The sequence below is a fragment of the Triticum aestivum genome, chromosome 1B (assembly GCF_018294505.1).
Source record: "Triticum aestivum cultivar Chinese Spring chromosome 1B, IWGSC CS RefSeq v2.1, whole genome shotgun sequence".
In the NCBI taxonomy this organism is placed as follows: Eukaryota; Viridiplantae; Streptophyta; class Magnoliopsida; order Poales; family Poaceae; genus Triticum; species Triticum aestivum.
In genome coordinates this window covers 216,193,623-216,202,822 of record NC_057795.1, presented here as the reverse complement: position 1 = coordinate 216,202,822, position 9,200 = coordinate 216,193,623, and positions in this window count along the sequence as shown.

Below are 9,200 nucleotides of genomic sequence, written 5' to 3'. Positions count from 1 at the left end.
GATTATCTGATTATCTCCATTTTCTTGCATGACACGTGCACCTTGATGCTAGATGTCTCGCGTGTTAGGAAAAGGATGAACAAAGCTCATGTAAAAGAAAAGAGTTAAAGTGCATATATTCCCGACGACCGAGGAGGAGCAAGGAACCTCGCGGTGGAGCATCTGCAAGGAACCTTGCACATTTTCCCCTGTTTTTTGTCGCCTTCCCACCTATAAAGAACTAAAAGAACATGAACTTTTCGCTAACCACTAGAAATGGTACATCAGGATGCTAAGTTGAAGATGTTTTATACTCCCTCCGTTCCCAAATATAAGTATTTTTAGATATTTCAATAAGGGACTACATACGAAACAAAATGAGTGAATCTACACTCTAAAAATATGTCTGCATACATCCGTATGTTGTAGTCTATTTGAAATGGCTAGAAAGACATATATTTAGGAACAGAGGGAGTAGTTTATATTGAGTTATTGATAACCACGCAACAAGCCACGCATGTACACAAGCCAACGCACTAACTCCATCCGATCCAACTCATGCACATACACGCACAGCATGGAGCACACAATGCACGTACACAAGACGTGCATGCACACACGCTCTGCCGCAGAATGCACGTGAATAACACATGCATGCGCACACACTCGGCTGCATGGAGGCGTGCACCATCCGCGGCGACGTACAGTTCATCGTGCTACGGCGAAGCTCGCACGCAACGGCGCATACGCATCTCTTGCAGCACCTCTTTGACGTCGTTGCTCAACTACTAGTCGGAGACGAAGACGACCATAGCCTCGGCCTTAGAGCTAGCACCAATGGAAAAACACGCACGCTGCATGCACACGAGCACATACGGAGTGCCCACGACGTGGTGGTGGTGCGTCCCCAGTCGCCTCTACTCCTTCTGCGCACGTGTCTATCAAGGCGGCTGCATGCTAATGATGATGTGGGTGAGATCTTCTAGCACTCAGATGATGACGAGGAAAATTATGAGACACAAGGTGACGTACACCGTCAAGATCCACGGTCAAGGGGGTGCTAGTAAGTGCTTAGATGTGCTTAGAGCAAGTACAATAGAGCTGAGTCAACGGGCTATAAGGAATAAACTATAGTATATTTCTGCTTAGTTAGAGGAAAGAAAAGAGGAGATAGAAGGTAAGCGGGCTCTTCGTGAAGAGCCAGCTCTAGCACGTGCTCCTAGGCACTTTGTGAGAATGAAAGGTGGGCCACAGAACAAAAAAGTAGTAGTTGCTATTTTGATCTACTATTGTACATGTTGACTATAAGATGGGCTATAGATGACATGGCATTGGCTTATAGCCAGCAGCTGGCTATACTATTAATGCTCGTTAGATGAGGTGCTAAGTGCATTAAATGGCTTAGTAACTCAAGTCTTCAATGCATAGGTGCTTAGTTTATTGGTGCCACATCATATTTTATGCCTACGTGGCAGGCTTAGCAGCTATACATGGTGGAGCACTGGAAGAGGCCAAGGCTGGTCATAGTGGGGAGTAACTTGTACTGTAACATATTACTATGTTACTCTAAACATCTCTATAAACCGGAAAGGAGGGAGTAGTAACATAGACTAGTGTCATATGCAGAGTATGGGAGCACATGATATTTCCCCATCCGGACCGATCCCAAGTTGGCTTCTCACCTTCTTGGCCCAACAAAAACCCCTCCCCCCTCCCGCGCGCGCTTCCCTCCAGGCGCCAGCTGAGCCCGCCGCTCCACATTGATGCCAAGTCAGGGCGACGTGACCTCTCACTGCTTCCTCCGTTGAAGCGGCGCACCGACCGAGGGCACCGCCCGCTGCACGCCCGGCATTTCAGACTACACAGTGGATAGTAACTTTTAGAGCAAGTACTACAATTAGATGACATAAGCAGGCTATAAGGATTTAAATATAGTATTTGTGCTTAATTGAAGTAGAGAGAAGAGGAGAGAGAAGAGAAGCGGATTGTAAACATGTAGCCGGTTGTACTCCAACATACTTTGTGAGACAAAAGGTGGGGCCATTATTAATGATATTGTATTTATACTAAAGGGACTAACAGACTCCTTAGTTACTCCATTTTTTTGAGACAAACCTTGGTGGGGCTATAATTGACTTTTTTTGAGCTATTATTGACTTGGACGTGGGGTTTGGGGGCCAAAGGCCTACTATTATACTTGCACGACCGACCTGACATGCTCTACCCTAGCCGCCGCTGTATCATATGGTTTCGCACCGTTCCAGATCTTAGCGCTGCCACGCAATTCTTCTCCAGCCCTCCTTCCGGCGTGCACCGCGAGAAGGGACAGCAATCCTCCGAACCCCGCCTTTCATGATCCTGTAGGGGAGTGGGGCGATCAGGTTTTTGGGGAGCACACTCATGTGACTGCTGCCAGCGACGACTTCCTCAACGACAGCCTTCTTCCCCGACCTCGTAACCTCTTCATCAACAACATGAGTGACAACATCAACCACATCGGTTCTGCTCCCGCTGTACAGTATGTGATTCTGTCCTCCTGGTTTTGTCTGCATCATTACTTTGATGTTTGCAGTTGTCATCATGATCTATTTACTACTGATTCGGATTAAAACTCATACTAAATTGCTCATATATTCAACAATCCAATCCAAAAACCTGATCACAGGCAATTTACTCCGAGTGGTTTTGCTGCGCTTTTGAAGCCGCCTACTTTTAAGGGGGTGCAATATAAAAGGTGGCACACAAGAGCAGTATATTGGTTTCAGATCATGTATTGGTATGACGCCACTAAGGGTAAGCCTGAGGGCGATCTTAATCCTACACAGCAGGAAGCTTTTCAGAACATGGATACCCTCTTCAAAGCCGCCCTGCTGAGTGTTCTTGACAATTCCATTGTGGATTCATATATGTCGTTTGACAGAGGCAAAGACATGTGGGCTGTGCTCGAGGCCACGTTTGGGCCCTTGGGCGCTGGCAATGAGTTGTATGTCATGGAGCAATTCTGTGACAACAAGATGACTGATAAGCACTCTGTTGTTCAGCAGACTCATGAGATACAATCACGCTCTAAGGAACTTGAGTACTTTAAGTGTGTGTTGCCGGACAAATTTCTTGTTGGGACCATCATTGCCAAGCTTCCACCTTCGTGGAACGATTTTGCTACTTCTCTGAAAAACAAGAGACATGAGTTTTCTGTTTTGGATCTCATTAGCACTCTTGATTTTGAGGAGAAGGCGAGAGCAAAAGACACACGTGCTCGGGTCGTTGAGGGAGCTTCTAGTGCCCACATGGTACACGAGAAGAAGTTCCAGCCCAACCAGCCCCAAAACAACAAGAACAAATCTCAGGGGAGAGGCAAGTTTGATGCAAAGAAAAAGCCGTCACATTCTACCAACTTCAAGAAGAATTTTCATAACGGGAAGGGATACAAACCTCAATTTTGGTAGCACCGCACAAAATTTATATGGCTGCATCTACCTGCTGTCAGCTAACCTCATGGTGCTCCAGGTATTCCTACCATTATAACTAGGTACAATGTCCACCGCAAGATGAAATTAGCTTATTCATACGTTGACTTGCTGAATGCAGTGCAGAAATGATCCTGCCATGTGTGGGGAGCAAACAAGCAGTGCAGCCGAAGGTGGAAATCAACCAAGGACTTATGAAATTATATGTAATCTTCCTCAGGAAGGTCAGTATCCCTTTCATCCAGATGATCGTGTTTTGTCATGCCGAGCTATTGATATGTGCTACTGTTTTGCAACACCGTTTAAGGATAGCTACTGTTTTCCTATCTTTTCAGATTCATGACAATGAATATGATATCAGGGGAACTGCACAATATGGACCCATGTTGAGTCATCTCTATTGCCTCATGTGTTTGCTGCAAATGTGTCAGCATCAATTGCAAGATGAGGCAGCTAGCTAGATGTGGAGTTGCCAACATGCTCAAAGTGCTCGCAACATTGAGAAGAAGCAAGCATGCCCAGGAAATTAATGTGTGCGCAGGGGGCCCTTTGCTCAGAGAACATCGACCGATTTTCTTTATTTCCACACCTTCTCACAGCTTTGTATATTGTTAATAGTATGGTGAATCATTGAGATGCATAGACATGCTGAACTTTTGTTCTTCTGAATGTTAGTTTAATGTGAGTGTCTGCATCCAGTACCGCATCCTCTAATTTGGTGGATGCACACAGAGAAAATAAATCTCCTTAATTTACTCCATAACCACCCTATTAAATAGGCCTAGTAACAAACCAAGAGCATGCAGTGGCTGGCGGGCACATGCATCCTGCATGCATGGCCAGTCAGCCAAGCCCATGCGCCAGCTCCAATGCAGCAACACAAAATAAGAGAACGGTTCTTGGGAAAAAGTGAGTAGTTAGTGCAGCGGGCCTTATAAACACGAACAACTCGCTCTCCCGCTTCCGTCGCCCCACCCAATCCCCCTGCTCCCCAATCTTCCTCACTCGTCCAGAAAACCCCACTCACCTTGTTCCTCACTCATATAGAAAACACCTTCTCCTCTTCTTCCACTCCTACAGAAATCCCTAGCCCTCCTTCTTCACCACTCACACTTCCACTAGGCTCGTCTCTGGCTACTCTGCTCAAACCTGTGAGCTCGGCGTGATGCCCACAAGAAAAATGGAGTTGGCTTACCCCAGCGCCAAGATGAGGCTCCCGCCAGCGGCGACACCGGTTGTAGATCCCGCACCCGGTAGCGCGGGGAGAAGCGGCGAGCCCCCCCCCCACTCGGATCTGAGGAACCGGTAGAATCTCCGGTGGACCGCATCAGCGATCTCCCGGGCGTCATCCTTGAGGAGATCATCTCGCTTCTCCCCACCAAGGATTGCTGCCGCACACAAGTCCTCTCAACTCGGTGGCGCCCTCTATGGCGCACCGCGCCCCTCAATCTCGACTGTCGTCGGATATCTGTCCTTCCTGAATTTGATCTCATCAGAGCCATCGTCTCTTCTCACCAGCAGGGCCCCGTTCAATGCCTTTGCATCCCGACAAGCTACATGCTGTCCATACCGGGCAAGGTGGACGCTTGGCTGACATCCCCTGAATTCGGAAAACTCCAGCAGTTTGAGTTCTACCATTACCACGAAAGTTTCATACCACGAACATACCAAAAATTCGTGCCCACATCACCGTTGTCCATCTCGTGGGTTTCCTCCTCTCTCCACACCGCCACCTTCGCCCGGTGCCATCTACCAGATGATCTGGTACAAATGCATCAACTCCCACTACTAAAAAAAATTCGCTTGTGGTGGTTTATCTGTCGGAGGCCTCACTGCACAGCATCATCCACTCCAGTTGCCCTGCCCTGGAGCGCTTGCTGATTGTTTTGGGAATAGAAATCGGTATCAGTTGTCTCCAAATAGAGTCGCCTCACCTTAAAAGCATTGGAAATTGTTTTAAAGGACAACAGCTCATCATCGAAGATGCCCCTTCACTTGAAAGGTTGCTCCTTCATAATTTTTATACACCTTCAGAAATAACTCTTGTCTCTGCGCCCAAACTGGAGACCTTGGGTGTAATCCGTGACCCATTTAATAATCACAAGGAGTTGGTGTTTGGCTCCTCACTTTTTCAGGTACCGTATATTATCATCTACACATTTGTAATCATATGCTGCATTTTTCATTTGTGCACATAAGTTTTATATCATCTTGGAGTACACTTTGGGTATATTATGTTATATGCTCAATGAACAGTTCATCCATTGATAGCCTATCAATGCTGCTGATTCTGTCAAGATCATATATATCAATATGTATAGTTTTGATCTGGACATAATTATTGGCTTGCTGCGATGCTTTCGATCTCTGGAGAATTTATACATAGAGATGATGATTTCATGCACATTGAAAGCCCGTATATATTGTACTAGAATTAATTGTTCGGCTGTCGTTCTTTTCACATACTCTTTTTTTAGACCTTAACTATTTTCAATCTTCATGTCCACTTAGGGAGAACCACATGGAGAAAAACATATAACCTATCATTGGCGTAATAAGCACAAGGATTTTCTCAGTTCTCATGACATTCGTTTGAGGACAATAACCGATGGGACGATATGCATCCAACCAGGCAAACAGAAGCTTTGTCACATTCTTCCTATTGAACGCGAGGTTACTATTGTCCATGAGGCTTAATTTTTATAGCAAGAGATTTCTTGCGGACGAACATGTTGAACAGCAAAAAAGAAGTTTCAGGTGGACAAATGGGCTTCTAAACATGCTCGGCTTATATTTACAATAAGTTGAAGACATCCTGAAATATATTTTTTTGCACAGGATGTTTTTTTATGGATCAGACCGATCCATTTGTTTGTGACTGCAAAAAAGAGTGGTTGGGTTAGATGTTACTATCATGTTCAATCTGGGTTTTGTCTAAAAATTTGATGAACAATTAATCCTTGGGCTTTTTGTACCATCTGTATGCTTGACTTGCATGTTGTTGCCCTCGTACTCCCCTCCACCTGCCACTACACTGCCGCATCTTCCATGGCTGCTGTTGGTTCCCGTCCGAGGCCTTGCCGTCGTTCTCTGCCTTGCTTAGCTTTATGTACCCGCCGCCGTCTGGCGTAGTCAACATGGTCAACAACCAAGAGGAATCAGGAGATGACTGTATGTGGAGAGGCTGACAGTAGGGACCCACCAGGGTCATTGCATTTCGCAAGGAGGTGCCTCGTTATTACAAGCCAAAAAAATACTTCCTCCTAATTGTTTGACAACTAGGTTCCACGCCATTGTCAATGTAGTCAATAAACGAGAAAATTACACAATGAGCGGATAACACCAGGGACCCAGCAGTTCGCCCAGTTGTTTTTCAGTTTCAGGGACGGAGCTCAACTGCGCATTGTGCGGGGGCTGTGGCCCGTCTAGCCCACGCTTACGCTTTTATTAAGCACATGACGAGCCCAATTGATATATTTTTTCTTTCTGAAATTGGCTAGCCCAGTTCTTTTTTTTGGAGAATACCAAAACCGAGGCCTACTTGCTTTTCTCAGCCCTGCTGGGCTGCAAATCTTTCAAGACGAGGAGGGATGTAAGTAGTAAGAAATGGGCTTCCCTAGAAAATGGGTTATAAGTTGTAAGAAATGGGCTGTAAATTTTGAAACCAAAGCCAACCGGCAATTGCATTAAAATATCATTTTTCAGGATTTCTCTACTCTCTACTCTTATAAACACCAAAGCGAACTGGCAATTACATTAAAATATCATCTTTTCTCCCACAAGATAAACTACTAATACAAATGCATCTTCATGTTCCGTGCAACGAACGGGCATCTTGCTAGTTAAGATTCTAAATTTCATTCTTTTTTTATGCGGAGAATTGTTTTTTGAATTTTATTTTGATATATTTTTTGGAAAACTATTTTAACGTGACTTGAAATTTCGTGATTAAAAGAGTTCAGACCCCACCGAAATATGCAAAATTTCGTTGAATTTTTTAGCAGTGCCCAGAATATATGGTCTGTAATGCTAATAAAAAGAATATGGGCTCCAAATATCCTTAAGAATTATCAAATGGGTTGTAAATTATTGAAAATAATGGCTAATGGGCTGTATGTTGTTTTCCACACATTTGGAGGCTGACTTCTGGGCCTACTAGGTTGACGATGACGCTGTCCTAAATTTTTTTTGACGCGTACGCAAGGCTTTGTCAACTTAGTCAACACACAGCAGTGGTTGTTGGATGTCCATCTAATGGTCGCCGTGCTTCTTCAATCTTTGATCTTCCTGCTCCAGCCGCCCAAACCAGCGCCGGCGGGACTACCTGCTCCCTCCTCCCGTATCTCGCTGTGCTGCCGCCAGGCCATCCCTCTAACCACCCACACATCCTGTTACTTTCCGGCGACGTCAGCCTCACCCCGCAGCCGACCAGTCAGTGCTCGGTCTCCCCTCAGCATGGGCATCCGCTGCGGTTGCTTCGCCGGCTCCGGGTGGTTCTCTTCCTGGGCCTCGCCCTCGTCCACCGTGTTTGTGCTCTTGGCGCGGCGAGGTAAACATGGTCAACAAACAACAGCCATCGGAAGAGGCTGACAGTAGGGGCCCACATAGGAAAATGTCTCCTACTACGCGCAAAATAATGATTCCTCCACCTGATAGCTGGGACCCACCGGAAGGGTCTCTGTATTTCACGACAAAAAACATTTCCCCCGCTATCAGCTCGGACCCACAAGAAATGCCTCCTTATTACGCACAAAAATATTAATACTACCCCTGCTAGCTGGGACTCACCTTGGTGGGAGGCTGACTTGTGGGCCTACTAAGTTTACGGGGCCGGAGGGCTTTGTCAACTTAGTCAATATGAACGACTCTAGCTCCAGTGACTGTACGATGTCCATCCAACGGCCGTACTGCTTCTTCAACCTCTGGTCTTCATGCTCCAGCCGCCCAAAGCAGCGAAGGTCATGCCGCGTACTCCTGCCTCGCGTGGCCGGCTGTGATGCCGCGGAGGCCTCATGTGGGGACCAATTCGCCGGGCATTAATTTCCACAAAACGGCCCTTGTGCTCACCAGCCCCAGGATAACTGTTGGCTGATGAGGCACCAACTTGATACAGAATTTCCAAGCAAGATACAAAATATGTAGTACAAGACCATTCTGGCCTATGAGTACAACAAATGGTTTCTAATGATAGATGGCGGAAGCGGTTTGTGGATCATCAGTGTCTATGGGACTCCAATTCCCACAGGAACAGCTGACCAGGCTAACTCCTCTCTTCGCGAGGCTGCTATCACCGTTGCTTAGGTTCGGGCTGTCGCCACGGTCGCTCCTCTCCGTGCAAGAAAATCTGGCCAAGACAATAGCCAAGGACAAGCCAGTGAGTACTTTGAATGTACTCGCAAACATTATGAACACAGGTATAATATAACAATGTTCTGCTGAAAATATTGTATGCTCATGACGTCAGTCACAAAAGATAAATAAAACTCTGATGCGTGCACACATGTTATTTATGAATATGCAATAACATAGTAGTATAAAAATTATCAAAATAAATAACAAGTATGCCACAGTCGGGCGTCTTAGCGACGCCACATAAAGGGCTTTAAAAGAAATGCCACAGTCGGGCGTCTTAGCGACACCGCATAAAGGGCTTTAAAAGAAATGCCACAGTCGGGCGTCTTAGCGAAACCGCATAAAGGGCTTTAAAAGAAATGCCACAGTCGGGCGTCTTAGCGACACCGCATAAAGGGCTTT